Genomic DNA, 17,851 nt, shown 5'->3' with positions numbered 1-17,851 from the left:
TCAACCTCTTCAAAGAGCTGTAGAAAATGGCCTTTAATCTAACTCAGAGTTTCATGATAGTGAGACACAATTGCTCCTGGCAACACTGCTCTATTCTCGAGAGAATGTTGAGCACCAAAGTCACTCCACTTGGAGCCTTTCTATTTGGCAGAACTGGCCTTTGGGCAAAGAAATGCCCATACCTCAACCACTGACACAGATACAGAGCGTGCATCAATGGATAAAGCAGGACTGTCATATCCTGCCAAGAAAGGGTAAGATAGTTTTGAAAAGTTCCTTGCCTTTAATAATGGTATGTCAGTTATGTTAGGCCTTAGCCAAAGTTGGTTGACTCAACATTGCAAACGAGACTTTGGATGATTGCCCAGGTAGTCAGTTGTCTCTGTCAATTGTTGCACATTTTGAATATATCTCGTTTGTTAAGTAATATTTATTCCCTTCTCAGATCTTTGACGGAGTTGAAGATTATATAATTGTAGTTACTCTCTACATTATTTAGACTCCTTGAGATAGATTGTTTAGCAAAACTTTTGTTTTCAATATTGTTTGTTATATTTATTATTTGTTATTATTGCATATAGTTGTATTTGGTTTAGTTCTGTCTTATTTAGACAAAAAGGGGAGATGTAGGGATAAGTCCCGCCCCTAAGGGGGCGTGTTCGCCTCGGGCTAATGTTTGCCTATAAATTTGGCAAGCGTGCTCCCAGCCTGCTTCTGGTTTCCTGGTCTCCGCGGGAATGGTGGTTCTGTAAGTCTATTTCTCCATTAAAGCTGTATATATATTTTTACAATCTGTGTGCATTCGTTTACGCCATTAAAATAGACATAGTTTTAAAATTCCATAGGCAAAGACAATGATATCTGTATGCCTTTTAGAATCACAAAAACACAGGAAGAACCCAACAAAGCAGTGTTCCAGAACAGGTGACACCACCCAAGAAATAGCCAGCATCCAAGGGGAAATACCCAACATTCCAAATCATTAGATAAAGTTACTTAATGTCCTGAACTCCAGTAATTGTCTTCCTATATTTTTGAAATTCTTACATGGTCTGTTAGCAAAGGTAATTGTGGGGGACTGACTTCATGTAATTTTGACTATTAGGATAAAGAGTGAACATTATCACTCTAAGGCCCCATGGTCAAGGGAATGGGGGAAGGTCATTCCATTGCCTGCACAGGAGAAATTACACTGGTGAGGTGTTTTGGAAATAAATCCCATTTTGAAGGGAAAACTCTTGGCTTCACAAGGTTTTTTGTGGATTTGGTAGCAACTTCTACAAAAGACAAGTATTCCTGTAGCTCTGCCGAACAGGTTTCTCCATGTGGATATGTACATACTTCTTATGAATCTATCTGTTGGTCTGTCAGCTGAACATTTGCTGTAATACCTGTGGGCTCCAACAATTCATCACTTATCTTCTGTCAGATTCAGAGTATTAGGTCTTACATTGATGTCCTTGATTCATTTGGAATTGAGTCTTGTGTAGAGTGAGAGAAAAGGATCCCATGTCTTTCTTCTACATGTTATTATCCAATTGGCTAGCACTATTTGTTGAACCTGTAGTTTTCTCTTCAATGAGTATTTATGGTTTCTCTTTCAAAGCTAAGGTGGCTACAGAAGTATCAGTTTATATGTGGAGCCTCAATAAGTCTTTTTTGTGCCAATATTATGCTGTTTTTATTACAATAGCTCTGTACAATAACTTGAAATATCAGAATGTGATACTTAAAGCAGTTTTTAATTATTATTATTGTTGCTGTTACTGTTATGATTTATGGCATGAGTAATTTATGGCAATATCAATCCTACCAACCTATGAGCAAGTCCCAGTATGGGCAGGGGACCGCGGCAGTTAGGAAACAGAATACGCCATGCAGGTGGAGCTTAGGTATGAATAGTTTATTTAGTGGGTATGGGGAAGGCATAAGGGTAGGGGAGCATATGGGGGGAAGAGAGAAAAAAGAGAAAGAAATAGAAAGACAGAGAGAGGGGAGAATAGGAGAAAGAAGAAGGAAAGGAGGAATAAAACAGAAAGCTGTGCCTTCAGAACAGTGGGCAGAGAGAGAAAAGGGAAGAGAGTTAAAAACAGCTTGCCTAGGTGTGAAGGGAGGTTTTGGAGTGGGCAGAGCTTGTCACTTAAAGGGACAGGGTACTGACAGGGAAGGCCAGCAAAATTATAAGAGTTACTATTATCATTATCATTGTTTTTAGTAGTTGTTGTTCAGGATCATTTTGACAGTCCTTGGTCTTTGTATTCCCATGTGAATTTTAAAGTTAGTTTTTCAATTTCTGTGACGAACTCTATTGGAATTTTAAAGGTAACTGCATTGAGTCTGTAGATCCATTTTGGTAGGGTGACCTTTTTCCACATCAATATCAATTCTACCAACCCATGAGCAAGGGAAATGTTTTAATCTTCTGGTATCTTCTTCAGTTTTGTCTTAGTGTCTTAAAGTTTCATTGTACATGCCTTTTAATTCATTTATTACATTTATTCCAAGATATTTTAATTTGTCAAGGTTTTGTGGATATTATTTCCCTAGTTTCTTTTGCAGTATGCTTATCATTTATATATAGGAAGGCAACTGAATTTTGTGTGTTAATTTTGTGCCTGCTATATTGCTAATTATGTTTATCAGTTGTAGCAAGTTTTTTGGAATCTTTAGGGTCTTTGACATATAGAATCTCATAATCTGCAAGTAAGGATACTTTTCCTGTCCTCCTCAGATCCCCTGATCTCCTTTAGCTGTGTTATTGATCTAGCTAAGAATTCAAACACTACTTTAAATAGTGGCGAAGAATGGACATCCTTGCCTTGCTCCTGATTTTAGTGGAAATGCTATGATTCTTTTCTTCATCTAGGTTTCCTGTATGAAGTCTTTATCATGTTGAGATATATTTTCTATTTCCCTCTTCATTCCAGGCTTTCATCATGAATGAACGTTGGTTTTTGCCAAAGGCAAATCTAATGAGATAGTCATGTGGTTTATATCCCTTACTCTATTTAGGTGCTGGATTACATTTATAGATTTATGTATATTGAACCATCCTTGGAACACTGAACTGAAGCCAATTTTATTATAGTGGATAATCTTTTTTATGTGTTCCTGAATTTCATTTCCAAATATTTGAGTACTTTCATGTCTATGTTCATTTGTATCCTTAAGAGTATTAGAATTTCCTCAGGGTTCATTTTTATGTCTATTTCCCCTCTAATTTCATTGATTCTCTCTCTCTTGCTTTTTGAATCAACTCCCTTCTTCCTTTACTAGAAACCAACACTCAAATTTAATGTGTTTTGAATTAGTAGGTCATTTCCCAAATTATCAATGAGTGAAAACTCCAATACTCAGCCTATTAAATACAGCAAAATAAATATACTGACTTGTGTATTGGTGAGCATGAAGTAGCTGCTGAATAAAGGATAAAAGAAATGAGGAACTCAAGTTGTTTCTTCTTGGGCTACCTTTTTCATGACAAAAAATGTCCTACTGAGCTGCTCAGAACACATTGTGATTCACACACTATGACCAATTCTACAGCAGGAAGTCATGTATCCCAGATACTAATGCTACCAACACTATAGACCCTGGAGCCATGATCTCTTCAAAAATGTATCTGTACTCCAGATACTAGCTCTTTGATCATTTTTCAGAGCAGTGTGTGAGAAACCAGTGCTACCATCAGTAAAATATACCTGTGAGCTAGGAATAGCACCAAGGCAGAACTCCTGGACCATATCTATCTCTGTGAAATAAAAATAAATTAGTAGGGCCACAGGAACTTTTGCAACTCGAGACAACAAAATAATCTCATCACATATGTGAACTGATATAGCCCTCTGGTTACCAAGAACAACCACAACCTTTACAAATATGGATTTCAGATGATAAAAGTTTGTGTACAGACACGTACACATACTGACTATATGGCTGGACAGATTACTTCTCCCCTGTGACTGTCCTTAAACCCATCCATGGGTAAAGATCTTCTCCAATACAAACAACCCTTTGAGTCCAATATTAGTCCGATTTCTATTACTGCGACAAAACTCCTGAGAGAAACAATCTAAATGGAGAAAACACATTTTGGTTTGTTTGTTTTTGTTTTGTTGTTTTGTTTTGTTTTGTTTTTTGCCACTGTTTCAGAAGTGTCAATGCATGATCGTTTGCCAGTGTTTACTTTTGCGTCTAAGGAAAACACTACACCATTGTGAAAAAGCGTAGTCAAGATGAATGTTCAGCTCTCAGTGACCAGAAAACAAAAAATAAAAGAAAGTAGGCTTGGAATCACAATAACCCTGTCAAAAACCCAATGAATTAATTTTCTTCCACTATGCCCCATTTCCTGAAAGTCTTCTCCCGATAGCATCATCAGCTATAGATCAGGTGTGCATGCTTCAAATTTGTGGGGCATTTTAAATGCAAACTATAACACAGATGATGTTCCCCAATTGAAAACATATAAAGGCAAAAGAATATTTTATTCATTTTTAAGATTATAATATAATTATATTACTCCCTCCCTTCTCCTCCATCCACATCCTCCCATATATATTTTCTTGCATTTGCTTTCAAATTCATGGTCTCTTTCTTCATTAATTCTTACTACACATGTATTTTAAAGAAAAATTACACCACAAAGATAACAAAATTACATCAATATTTCAGAAATCATCTTATAAATACCAGAAATACCTAACACTTTTCTGACAAAGAATTCCAAGCAATTTTTTTGAGACAAGATTTATTTGTGTAGCCCTGGCTTTTCTAAAACTCACTCTGTAGACCAGGCTGGCCTTCAACTCACAGAGATCTGCTTGCCTCTAGTACATGATTAAAAAAGTAGACCATCATGCCCAGTTCCAAGCAATTGCTTTAAAAGCTACAAGAAAGCAGTTAGAAAACAGTATCATAAGAATAATATTAAAAAATTAAGAAATTAATTGAATTAAACTTTCCTCTTATGATCATTGTGATTTATTCTATAAGTTCAGTATAGAACTTTCTGATTTTATTGTCTCAAGATATTTTTAAGTTGGCATTTTAATTTCTTTTTTGATTCATTTACTTTTGGATTATCATATTAATTTTTGTTTTCTTGAATTTTTCAAAGTTCTTCACATTATTTTTGTATTCATATCATTATAACCAGAGAAGTTAAACTTGTTAAGGGGTTTTTTGAAGTATGATTATAATCTACCCTGGAAATTGCTTTGCATCTGTTTGAGAATTATGTATTCTTTTGTACATTGTTGTGCATTTTTTCTGCTCAACACATTAAAACAAGTGACACATTTACTATCAGCTAAAAATTACATCCTTGTGGAGTCAGTAATTAGTATTTCATTAAAAAAATTGGGTAAGAAATTTTATGTTATCTTCTAATAATTCTCCATAAATTTTAAGGATAGCTTTTTATGTGAAAAATTACAAAACAAAATTACTGTGTGCAGATGACCTGTAAATTCACTTTAAAAAAAGATGTTGTTTATAATGTCACCAGAAAGAGTATTTATATGTAAAGTTGACCTTAAGAGAAAAAAAGTTTTATAACAAAATCAAATAAATCAAAAAGGATATAAAACTTGATGAAATCTTAGGATCAAAGATTAGATTAATCAATATACACATGACTGTACCACTCTGTCTACAGAGTCCATATGGTATCTAACAAACTTCCAATGATTTTTTATAACAGGAATAGAAAAAAATTCTAATATCCATGTGATATCACAAAACCCTAGAAAGCCAAAGTCATCTTGAATTAGAAAGAAAGATAGGAAGGGAGGAAGGAAGGAAGGAAGGAAGGAAGGAAGGAAGGAAGGATGGAGGGAAGGGAGGGAAATCTAAAGATACCATACTCTCCAATATCAAGTGACATAAAAGATTTATAAATGTTATAATACATTGTACTGTTGATAAAACAGGCATAGACCAATTAAACAAAAAGAGAAACCAAGAAATAAGTACATGTGTATATGTTGAATTTACCAACAAAAAAAAAATCATGGATATACATAGAAAAAGAATGTTCTCTTCAATAAACTATGTGAATTCTGCTGGTCATTCAGGTAGCATGGAGGATAAAAATGAAACTGATCCTTATCATGATGCACAAAATTACTTGAAAACAGATTAATGATTACTACAAAAGTTCTAAAATAATAAAATGTCTAGAAGCAAACAATAAAAAATGCTCCATAAAGCCAAATCTGATGAGAGGGGAGATGGCACCCAGAGCACATCACTATGAAAATTATCAGCAAAATGGACACCTATGAGCAGAATGATAGGAAGTGTTTGTAAGCCATATATTTACTATTAATTAAGAGATCACCATCTATACTTTTATAGCTCAGCAACAAAACACTATACAACCACTCCAAGTAAAAATGGACAGATAAAAGATCTGAGTAGGTATTTTCCATTGAAAACTTGTAAATGACAGTATGGTCTCTGCACTATTTGAATTACTTACTATTTTAATGTTTTAAATTATGTTAATGTTCAATATAAGTATATATTTTACTCTTTCTTATATTATTCAAATTCAATTCAATTTCTAACCAGTCTTGGGGTAGGATCATTCACATCTCTGAATTATTAGCTTCTAACAGACAGAAAACATGTTTACAACTATCCATTAATAAAATAACATTTTATGTCATGTGTTAATAACTCATCTCTAGTGTATCAATCAATGACTTTTATATATCAGTATATAATAAGAAATCCTGTACCACCAAAGAAAAGGATCACCATAGTATGCCACATTAAACAAATTAATGACATTTTCAATGGATGAAATCAAAACCCAGGGAAAGTCCACAAGGATGGGTAAATGCGATTCTCTGCAGATGGCTTCACAGGATGACATTTCATAAAACATCATCTCTCTGCTAAGCTGCACAGCATCTCTGGTGCTTTAGACATATTGTTTACCTCACGAAGAGGCTCAGGTTCTAAAGGTAAGAACTGAACAGGTGCCATCACTGAGGAAACAGAGCAGATGGCCCATCTATGATGGTCTGCTTTCGCTTGGAGAGAAACTGTGCCAATCCCAAGCGGACCCATTGCCAAGTAAAAGAGGTCTTGGCTGAGGATCTGTACTTCCCTTTTCACAAAAAGCTTATTCATTTTCTCAGGCTCTCTTGCCTACTACCTAGTTCTATTACTGTCCCTCCCAGAAGCTAAGAGCCCCTTTATGACCATTCTGCGCTGCATTTCACTGATATGTGCACTGTCGGAATTTCACCCAAGCTTCTTACTCCAGTTCCAGGCTGTTTTGTTTCAAGTCTTTTCCTAGCTTAATTGCTGATGGGGAAATGCATGTTATTTGTTGAAGAATGTCAATAACATGCAAGGAATAGAATTGTTGGAACCTCTTCCACAGAATAGGCTTTATTAACCCAGCCATCTGTTTGAGCAATTTCATTTTATTGGACTCAAAAAATTCACAGAAATAGATTTTAAAAATATTATGATTATTAAGTATGCTTTCACTTTAAAGATATAGGACCCTGATCTCCAATGTTATTAAAGAAAAATAACAATACAAATCTGAAGACCAACATGGTCAAAGGTTTAGTTCAGAGAATCTAGACTCTAAATTGAGAAGAGGATGTTTCTTGTTTTTAAAAAGATACTGAACCAGATCAGAGCACGATAGCACACATGCAGTCTGCATGATCTGAAAGAATTTTAATCTGCATGAAAAGTGTAGTAGTTAATATTTCTCTTTGCTGAGACAAAATACTGGACAAGATTAATCAGAAAGGAAGAGTTTTGTCATCTCATTGTGTCGGGTTACAACAACATCATGGCAAAGGAGACATGGTGACAGCAACATGAGGCTTCTGGTCATACTATAGCATAACAAGGAAGTAAAGAGAGATTAGTTCTGGTGCATTGGTGAACTTCTCCTTTTTATTCAGTTCAGTACTCTGATGCATGTGATTGTGCCACCCATAAAAAGGTGGATATTACCTATCCAGTAAAAATTTACTGAGAACAACATCATAGCTACAATCAGTAGTGTGTTTCCATGGAGACTTTATGTCCAATCAAGTTGTCAGTGAAGATTAGCCATCGAAGTAGTGGATCAAAACCTTGTCACATTTGGAAAGAAACCCAAAGGAAATAGTAAGGCAGAAACAAAAGAAAGGATTCTGAATACATAATAGTCAAAACCAAGTGATGTGTGCAAGCAGAATTATAGCAGCCTTTGGGAAAATTTCAGAATCAAGACTTGTATCTTATATTCTTTCCAACTTTGTTAATTTCCTTCTCTATAATAGGGTACTTTTCTACCACACCCCGATTAGGTTAATGAACTCTTCAGAAAATAGAATGTATACCTGTTTCATTTGCCTTTCCCTTTCTAGTGCATAGAATAGTCCTTAAAATTTAGCTCGAATATGTTTTCTAGGACAGGAATGTGTAGCACATTAAGAATTAAATGATGTGTGGCAGGATACAAGATCAACTCCAAAAAATCAGTTGCCTTCCTATACACTAAGGATAAGGAAGCAGAGAGGGAAATCAGAGAAGCATCACCTTTCACGATAGCCACAAATAGCATAAAATATTTTGGGGTAACTCTGACCAAGGAAGTGAACGATATATTTGACAAGAACTTTAAGTCTTTGAAGAAAGAAATTGAAGAGGACACCAGAAAATGGAAGGATCTCCTTTGCTCTTGGATTGGGAGGATCAACATAGTAAAAATGGCAATTTACCAAAAGCAATCTATAGATTCAATGCAATCCCCATCAAGGTACCATCAAAATTCTTCACAGACCTGGAGAAGACAATAATCAACTTTATATGGAAAAACAAAAAACCCAGTATAGCCAAAACAGTCTTATACAATAAAGGATCATCTGGAGGCATTACCATCCTGACTTCAAACTCTATTATAGAGCTACAGTATTGAAAACAGCTTGGTATTGGCATAAAAACAGAGAAGTCGACCAATGGAATCGAATAGAAGACCCTGACATCAACCCACAAACCTATGAACACCTCATTTTCGATAAAGGAGCTAAAAGTATACAATGGAAAAAAGAGAGTATCTTCAACAAATTGTGCTGGCATAACTGGATGTCAATCTGTAGAAGAATAAAAATAGATCCATATCTATCACTATGCACAAAACTCAAGTCCAAATGGATTAAAGACCTCAATATCAGTCTGAACACACTGAACCTGATAGAAGAGAAAGTGGGAAGTACTCTACAACACATGGGCACAGGAGACCACTTCCTATGTATAACCCCAGCAGCACAGACATTAAGGACAACATTGAATAAATGGGACCTCCTGAAACTGAGAAGCTTCTGTAAAGCAAAGGACACTGTCACTAAGACAAAAAGGCAACCCACTTACTGGGAGAAGATCTTCACCAACCCCGCAACTGACAAAGGTTTGATCTCCAAAATATATAAAGAACTCAAGAAACTAGACTGTAAAATGCTAATCAACCCAATTATAAAATGGGGCACTGATCTGAACAGAGAATTCTCAACAGAAGAAGTTCAAATGGCCAAAAGACACTTAAGGTCATGCTCAACTTCCTTAGCGATCAGGGAAATGCAAATCAAGGCAACTTTAAGATACCATCTTACACCTGTCAGAATGACTAAAATCAGAAACACCAATGATAGCCTTTGCTGGAGAGGTTGTGCAGAAAAGGGTACACTCATCCATTGCTGGTGGGAATTCAACCTTGTGAAACCACTCTGGAAAGCAGTGTTTCGGTTTCTCAGGAAATTTGGGATCAACCTACCCCTGGACACAGCAATACCACTCTTGGGAATATACCCAAGAGATAGATGCCCTATCATACTATAAAAGTATATGCTCAACTATGTTCATAGCAGCATTGTTTGTAATAGCCATATCCTGGAAACAACCTAGATGTTCTTCAATGGAAGAATCGATGAAGAAAGTGTGGAATATATACATATTAGAGTACTACTCAGCAGTAAAAAACAATGACATCTTGAGTTTTGCATGCAAGTGGATGGAAATAGAAAACAATATCCTGAGTGAGGTAAGCCAGACCCAAAAAGAGGAACATGGGATGTACTCACTCATAATTGTTTTCTAGCCATAAAGAAAGGACATTGAGCCTATTATTTGTGATCCTAGGGAAGCTAAATAAAAAGGTGAACCCAAAGAAAAACATATAGGCATCCTTCTAGATATTAACCTTTATCAGGCGATGAAAGGAGACAGAGACAGAGACCCACATTGGAGCACCAGACTGAAATCTCAAGGTCCAAATCAGGATCAGAAGGAGAGAGAGCATGAGCAAGGAACTCAGGACCATGAGGGGTGCACCCACACACTGAGACAATGGGGATGTTCTATAGGCAACTCACCAAGGCCAGCTGGCCTGGGTCTGAAAAAGCATGGGGTAAAACGGGACTCGCTGAACATAGCAGACAATGAGGACTACTGAGAACTCAAGAACAATGGCACTGGGTTTTGATCCTACTGCACATACTGGGTTTGTGGGAGCCTAGGCAGTTTGGATGCTCGCCTAACTAGACTTGGAAGGACGTGGGTGGTACTTGGACTTCCCACAGGGCAGGGAACCCTGATTGCTCTTCAGGATGATGAGGGAGGGGGACTTGATTGGGGGAGGGGGAGGGAAATGGGAGGCCGTGGCGGGGAGGAGGCAGAAATCTTTAATAAATAAATAAATAGATAGATAGATAGATAGATAGATAGATAGATAGATAGATAGATAGATAAATAAATAAATGAATAAATAAATAAATAAATAAAAATAGTTAAATGATGATTCTTCCAAGAAATAAATGAATATTGATTAATCTTTTGTAAATGATGAACTCGGAACATTTTTATTTTGTTTTGTTTCTGCACTTGTTCCAAAGAAACAGTCTTTTCTTCAGAGGATGGAATACTAAGGCCACGATTTAACTCCTTTTATCCCTCAGACATAGATATTACTAAAATTTATAATAGTACAGACCTTAAAAGAGGCAAGAGGTCTTAACTTTTACTTCTTCTAAGGAGTTAGAAAATATTTGGATATTAAGAAGTAAATGTTTTAATCAATAATCATATCCCCCCAGGCAGTAGTAGTGCACATCTTTAGTCTCAGCACTTCGGAGGTAGAGGCAGATGGATGAATCCCTGTGAATCCACGGCTAGTCTACAAGAGCTAGTTCCAGGACAGGCTCCAAAGCTACAGAGAAACCATGTCTCAGAAAACCAAAAAAACAAAAATAACAATAATTATATTTCCCTGGATTTAGAGTAGAGTTAAAGTGACTTCTCTACCCTAGAAACATCTTAGCACCTTCATCTTCTGTATGCCTTCAGAGCAATCTTACTGAAATAGAGTTTGTTCTAGTCATTTCCATGCAGGTTCCAAGACAACTCCTGCCTCAGCATGACAGTAAGCACCATTCCCCTTCTCCATGTTTGGCCCCACCAAGGCCAGGTATCTTTACATACTGACAACTTTGTGCCCAGACTCCTGCCGTGTCACATATTCTTCTAATTTTGAAGCATTCATTATCCTTTAACCTTGGACTTTATTCTCTTTTCTACATTCCTTTCTGTGAATCTGGGAATTGAACTAGCAGTATTCAGATTCTTTGACAAGTACTAATTTAAAGGACACCCTCCCTGGGAAGATGGATTTGATTCATTTAGACGGGACAGATCATATTTCATATATTCCTAACACTCTAAAATCAGAGCCAGGAGTGAAGAATGTGGCGTCAGAGAGATTTCATTCTCAATTCCTCCATTCAACATGACCTTGGACAAAACATCTAAGTTCTAGGGGGGTTATCTACAAAAGGGTGTAATATCAACGTATCAAAATTTTGCATAGATTATCTGATTATCTGTACAGAATACTTAGCATAGTATTTATTTTAATTTGATATCTAAGATATTCAGGACAGCGAAGGTCTTAGAGTCCAGATACACGGAAGGCAGAAGACACTGAGAAGGGGGAAGTGATAAAAAGGGGGGGAAAGACAGTAAGTAGTAGATATAGGGGAGGGCATTATGCAAATGAGCTTTTAACAGAGTATTTTGACTGGTGGACTTAGTACAAACTGGTATACATGGTAGATGGTCACATTGGAACAGAGGTATTAGCTGTGGTATGTCTATACAGCCTATGTAGTGTGAGAGTCAGCAAGGATGGACAAATATGTTGTCTGTTGCTAAATGCATGAACACCAGGAAGAAGCTGTCTAAAGTAGATACATCAGCTGACCATGCTGAGAAACAAGGGGAGGTAGAAATGAAAACTCTAAACCCTGATCTTAAGATGACAAAGTTAAACTTATATTTAGGACAGGTTTGAAATGAATGTAAAAATGTAAGATTTCAGTCATGTGTTGCCTCGTTTTGACAATAAGAAAATGAAAATATTTATATTAATTTTATTATTTAACTGTATTGTAGTCATTTATCTCAGTGGAATGATACTACAGATAGCTGCATGTCTAAAGACTTTACTTAACCTATAGTCATTTGAGACAGATTATTAACATTCAAATTTTGCATATAATAGCGGCCAGTGTCTAATTCATTAATGGTACTAGCTTGCTGCTTTTTAAGTCAAGTCAACTAGCACTGGAAACAAATGATTCCCTAGGGCCCCATTTAAAAACAAGATGCCAACACCCTTCTCTATTCATCCATGTGAGTAAAATGATATATATTATTTTAATAATGCAAATGTTTATAGTATTGTGTTTTTTTCTAACTTTTCTTAAAATTACCCCCTTTAGAATAACATCAGGACAAGGACAATCTATTTGTCTCCTCTTTGCCCAAACCTATGAAATCAACATGGCTTTATGAGGTTTACAGAAAATAGTAAATAGTCATATCAGAGAAAACCTGGGCTGACATTGCTTTAAACCCCTTGAATGAATGGCTCAGTTCACTCAGTTCAACTGCTACTTAAGTGCCTGTTATTCGTGATTGGGAAAATAGTAAAGAACAAAATGATACCCCCCCAAAAAAGTTTTCTTTTTGGTCCAATTAAACAATAGTATATGCACTGCTGAAAACATAAAAAAGAATTAGCACTAGAAGCATCTAAGAAATTTAAATGGAATTAGCATATGGGATGTCATTATATGGTTATATCTACACCTCTAGTCACCAAAGAATACATTTCCACTGTGTCACCAGGCTTATTCTTCTGGTTGTGTCATTCCACTGAAAATCTTTGGCCTTTGAACACTTCTGGTCTATGGCATACAGTCCAAACTATTAGCATGACATAAAAGGACTTCCCACAATGCAACCACACGTGTTTCTCAAACCTTGCTTTCCACACCATATTCATCCCTTTGAAGTATCAAATCTCTGTTGGTTATTATTCTGATTCTGTGATAAAACACCATGACCAAGGTAATTTATTAAAGAAAGTGTTTAAGTTGGGGCTTACTGTTTTATAAGTTTTGAGTTCATGTTCATCAAGACAGGGAGTATGGCGTCAGGAAGGCAGACATACTACTGCAGCAACAGCTAAGAGAATCATACTTTAATCCATAAGCACAAGGCACAGAGAGCTAACTGAGAATGGTATGGCCATTGTGTGGACTTTTGAAATCCCAACATTCGCCTCTAGTGAAGTGACATATCTCCCCAAATAAGACCACATATCCAAATCTTTCCCAAATGGTTTCACCAACTGGGGACCAACTATTCAAATGTATGACTCTATGGAGAGGCATTCTCATGCAAACCATCACAGGATCCATGAAAATTATCTCCTTGGACTTCAGTTTTAACTACAATGCTCGAGAATCCAGGAGGTCATCAGGTTCAGTTTATAAAGTCAAACCTGTGTAAACTGAAAGATAATGACTTTGTTTCTTGTTAATATCTAAGATTTAAGTTTGCAGGGAAAACTCCAACTCTAAACTCTAGGGAAGTAGACACATCCAGAAAAATGTCCAAAATCCTCGAATATGCAGTGTAAGTCTACTTAAACTGTGAACATCTAGACAGCTTAGTGATGATGTTGGTTTTAAGATGGGGATTTGGTTCAGTGAGTAGAATTTGCTTCACTTGCATAAAGCTTTGGGTTTGATTGTTAACATTATATAAACTAGTTATGATTGTGCAACTGTTTTCAGCATGCAGGGTAAGGAAGCAGGGGGATCAGAGTTTCAAGATCATTGAGGTCACCCTACACAAAAGAGACTTCTAGTGGAAGAAGAGCATGAGAAGGATGCAGAGGTGGAGATAGGAGCAGAGGAGGAAGGGGAGATTTTGATGGGTTCCTAGATGGGTGTGGATCAGCATGAGACTTGACTTAAGGTCCTTGACTTGAGGAAGTGTAAGATATGTCTACCAAAAAAAATCATCTAGTATTTATGGTAAAGGTCTGAGAAGGAGCCCCTGGTGACTCTAGCAGAGTGAAGGAAAAATCTAATATCTGTGATACACAAGGAGATATTGCTCTATGGTAAAGTCTTCACTCCTTCGCTTCAGGGGAAGAAATGGATTTTCTTGGTTTTATTTGTTTTGTTCATGCCTGATGGAGGAAGGTCATTGGCCAATAAAGAAACTGCTTGGCCCTGTGGGTGGAGTAAACAGAACAAAATGCTGGGAGGAAGAGGAAGTGAGGTCAGAGTCTCGACATCTCTTCTCTCGGGAGCAGACGCCTCAGAGAGAGACACCATGCCCCGCTCCCGGGATGAAGCTCCGACCCAGGATGGACTAGGCTGGAATCTCCCCGGTAAGCGCACCTTGGGGTGCTACACACAGATGATTAGGAATGGGCTAAATTAATATGTGAGAATTAGCCAGTAAGGGCTAGAGCTAAAGGGCCAAGCAGTGATTAAAAGAATACAGTGTCTGTGTAATTATTTTGGGCATAAGCTAGCCAGGCAGGCGGCCGGGGGTGCTGAGAACGCAGCCCTGCCGCCCTTATTACTTCATATGGCGCCCACGTGATGGACTAAACCCACTTAAAAAACCTGAGAATACTTAAAAATAAGGGAGAGAGAGTTTAACACAGATTTTTGCTGTTTGTTGGTGGTGTGCTGTAGAGAGATTTCCTGATTCGGCAACAGTAGCAGAAAAAACGCTGAGTCATTTTAAAGCACGACTTCCTGGGGCTGTGCCACCATTGCAATCTCTGTCTGGCTCCTGCAGGAGACAGAGCTTTTGAATAGAGCATTTGGAGTAAAGTGCTACAATTAGTTTGATGGCAACTAGACTCGCTGTGTTCTCGGGTCTGCTCTGCTTGCCAGAGGCAAGCAAGCACCTCATCTAAGAGAGGCTTCCTGACTCAGCTTTAGCTGCAAAGCCTGCAGCTCATTAAGAGGTCCTGCCACGAAACACTTAAACGGTGTTGACGAAAAGCTGAACGCATGCTTTTCGGTTTTCAGCCGTAGCAGGAAAAAAGCTGCGCCATTTAAAAATGCCGGCTTTCTGGGCTGTCCTGCCAGGACAAACTCTGACTCTTTTACACAGGCGGTTTGTGCAGTTTGCAAGCACAGGCTGCTAAAGCTCACTTGCTGACTACAGCCAGTACCTCAGCCATGAGGCTGGAAAGCTAAGGAATGGACTGGATCTAGCTGGCAAAGCCACGCCTTTAGTCCTACTGAGATTGCTTGATAAATTAAAGATTCATGTGATCAGAAAAGGAGAGATATACAGTAAAGAGAGATTCAAAGACAGAGAAAATTTCTGAATGGTTTAAAGTGTGTTAAAAATATATGCAGACTAAAAGTTGACGTTCTTAAAATAAAAAACAAAAAAAAAGGAAGAGAGTTATTGTGTGTGGTAGCACACGCCTTTAATCCCAGTGCCTAGAAGGCAGAGACAAACAGATCTCAGTGAGTTCAAGGTGTAGTAGTGTACACCTTTAATCCCGAATGCCTGGGAGGCAGAGACAGGCGGATCTCTGAGAGTTCAAAGACAGCCTGGTTTACAGAGTTACTTCAGGTCAAAGATACAGATAACCTGTCTCAAAAAGCAAAGAGTTAAAAGTAAAAATAAACAAAATAGAGGTTAAAACAAAGTTGTACAAAGATGGAAAATACACAGAGAATTTTAATACTGTATGCTATTATGCTCTCTTTGAATTGTTTGAATGCTGAGGAAGGAGCAACAGCTGCTAAAAGATATTTATTTACAAATGCTGCTGAACTAATCCGATATAGATGTTTTGATGCCTTGACTTTGAAATTTGGATCTAAGGACATGATGCTTTGGAAAAGAGTTTCTTATTTTGTTTTCACAGAGGATGAGATGCTGTTCATTTCTTCTATTCCAATTTGGTATGATGGACCACGCCCTCCTGAAGGGTTGCAGTGAACATCTTCAGAAAATTGCTTCGCTCAACTGCCAACTGAGATGAAACTAGCACAGAGGTTATATCATGAAAGACCTAATTAACGACGCCCCCATTCAGCAGGAAGCAGTTTGGAGAGAAAAAACTGCGCCCATGTTCCCAAATATGGTTTATAAACGTCCTTTTACATTTAAAGGGGGATATGATAGAGATATGAATAATTTACATTGATATGGATTTTGTTTTAGTGATTTAAATTTAAGGTCAATTTTGTCATATGTATAAGTGTTTCTGATTTTGATTAAGGTATTGTGATTGTGTAGTTCATTTAAATATGTACTGTATAATTAAAAAATATAGGTTGTTAATGGATAATCTTCGATAATAGTAAAGCTTGTAGTCATGTAAGTTAGATTTTCTAGATATATAGAGATATATTTTAGATAGACATTCTTCATGTCTTTCAAAGATTACAGAATAGGACATTTAATGTTTTAATAACTGAGGACTTTTCATGACAATGAGACACTCTGCTCCTGACAGCACCAATGTACTTCAAGAGGAAGATGGGCATCGAAGAGGATCCTTATGGAGTTTGATAGCCATTTGGGCAAGAAACTGCTCTTGCCTGGACTATTGCATAAACTGGACACAGAGAACCCGCAGAGAGAGGACTACTGAACTTGCCTAAGGTGAGATGATCTTTCGGGGTTCCTGATTCATGAAAGAGTCTGCGAGACATTCTGCAGGACACAACAGATAGTGACTGAACTGACTTTGAATTTTCCTGCTTTGTGGAAATGAAATGTCTGCTAAAAACTATGGGCCTGAAGGCTGAAGATGGATGCCCCAACCGTACAGAGGAACTTTGGGTGACTGTCCAGGCAGCGAAATGTCTCTGTCATTTCTAGAGTTTTAAAAGTTGCTTTTTTCTTGTTTGCTTAGGTAGTATTGTATCTTCCTGGAGTCTTTGATGGAGTTAAGAATAGTTAGTTATAGTTACAGTTTTCCTTAGTTATGATAAAGATTTTTGTAACTTTTACTTGATAACTGTTTTGTTATATGTAATTTTGCTATGTTAAAGTTAAAGCCTTTTTTTTTTTGTTTAAACCGAAAAAGGGGAAATGATGGAGGAAGGTCATTGGCCAATAAAGAAACTGCTTGGCCCTGTGGGTGGAGTAAACAGAACAAAATGCTGGGAGGAAGAGGAAGTGAGGTCAGAGTCTCGACATCTCTTCTCTCGGGAGCAGACGCCTCAGAGAGAGACACCATGCCCCGCTCCCGGGATGAAGCTCCGACCCAGGATGGACTAGGCTGGAATCTCCCCGGTAAGCGCACCTTGGGGTGCTACACACAGATGATTAGGAATGGGCTAAATTAATATGTGAGAATTAGCCAGTAAGGGCTAGGACTAAAGGGCCAAGCAGTGATTAAAAGAATACAGTGTCTGTGTAATTATTTTGGGCATAAGCTAGCCGGGCAGGCGGCCGGGGGTGCTGAGAACGCAGCCCTGCCGCCCTTATTACT

Source organism: Microtus oregoni, unplaced genomic scaffold (assembly GCF_018167655.1).
Source record: "Microtus oregoni isolate MIOR12 unplaced genomic scaffold, Mior012 000005F_ref0000423, whole genome shotgun sequence".
NCBI lineage: Eukaryota > Metazoa > Chordata > Mammalia > Rodentia > Cricetidae > Microtus > Microtus oregoni.
This window is presented reverse-complemented; position numbering follows the sequence as displayed.